Source organism: Carlito syrichta, unplaced genomic scaffold, assembly GCF_000164805.1.
Source record: "Carlito syrichta isolate Samal-C Ts95f unplaced genomic scaffold, Tarsius_syrichta-2.0.1 Scaffold90651, whole genome shotgun sequence".
NCBI classification, from domain to species: domain Eukaryota; kingdom Metazoa; phylum Chordata; class Mammalia; order Primates; family Tarsiidae; genus Carlito; species Carlito syrichta.
The window spans coordinates 47830-49354 of NW_007034747.1; positions in this window are offsets into that span (position 1 = coordinate 47830).

The following is a 1525-nucleotide window of genomic DNA, read 5'->3' on the forward strand; positions in this document are numbered from 1 at the left end:
CTGGGGGGGCCGGAAGTGGCCACTGCACTCGTCTGGGCGACAGAGTGAGACTCCAACTCAAAAAAAAAAAAGGAACTAAAAATGCAGGGTCCTTTTTTTCATCTATGTATACATAAACATAGAAAAGCCTGGCAGGACATACAGAAAACCAGATGTTAGACATGCTTATTTCTGGGTACTGGGGTTATGGATGATTTTTTTTTTTTTAAGTTGGAGTCTCACTCTGTCGCCCAGACTGGAGTGCAGTGGCCACTTCCGGCCACCTCAGCCTCGACCTGCTGGGCTCCGACGATCTTTCCGCCTCAGCCTTCCAAGTAGCCGGAATTACAGGCATGCGCTACCACGCCCGGCTGATTTTTTGATTTACTGTAGAGATGAGGTCTCGCTGCCCAGGCGGGTCTCGAACCCGCGGGCTCAGGCAATCCGCTCACCTCAGCCTCCCAAAGGCGTGGGATTACAGGCTGAGCCACCGAGCCCGGCTTTAGTTCCTTTTAAAAACAGGTTATTGTGAGAGGTACCAAGTGATTACGCTACTTAGGAAATGTGATAGCAGGATGTGAGATGGCCCCAGATAATCCCCCTCCTGGCAGTCACACTTGTGTGCACTCCTTTTCCCACATTGTTCCAGGATGGAGCTGTGTGGCCAGTAAAATTCGACACGAACCGTGGTGTGCCACTTCTGAGGTTAGGTTATAACAGATTGTGGCCTCTGTCCCGTGCTCTCTCTGTCCTCATTCTGGAGGAAGAAGCCCTGTTTTGAGCACACCTCATGCAGGGACCCACATGGCAAGGAACTGAAGCTTCCTCCCCACTGCCATGTGAGGAAGCTCATAGTTGGTCCTTTGGCCCCAGCCAAGGCTTCAGAGCTTGCCAACAGCTTGTCTGCAACCTCATGAGAGCCTTGAGCCAGAACCACCTGGCCAGGATGCTTCCAGATTCTTGGCCTTCTGGATCTGTGAGGTGATAATGCTTTAAGCAGCTAAGTTTGGAGTTCATTTGTATTGGAGTGATACGGAACATACAGATTTGTGTCCCTTTAAGTAACTAGGTGCTGCTGTAAGGGAACTCTCCAGTGTGGCTTTGGAACCAGGCAGTGGGCTTTGAGGAGAGTGTTAGTGAAAGCCTGCAGTGTCTTGAAATTGTGAATAAAAGCCTCACAGTTGGAGCCAGGCATAGGGGCACACGTCTGTGGTCCCAGTTACTTGGGAGGCTGAGGTGGTAGAATCACTTGAACTCAGGGTTCAAGAACAACCTGGGCAACATAGCAAGACCCCATCTCTAAAAATTGAGAAAAATTTAAAGGTTTATTGTTTTTAATAAAGCTGCAGGTGAAGATTTGCAGAAAAGTGAGGCAAATATTACTAGAAGCTGGAGGCAGGAAAGCCCTGGTTGTAGAATAACAGTTCGGCAATACTGTCACCCACAATTATGTGAAAAGCACAAAATACAGCTAATGGATTAATGATCTAGCTAAGTCTATTTTCAGCCAGAGAACTGAAAATTCCACTGGTTTCTTTTCTTTCTT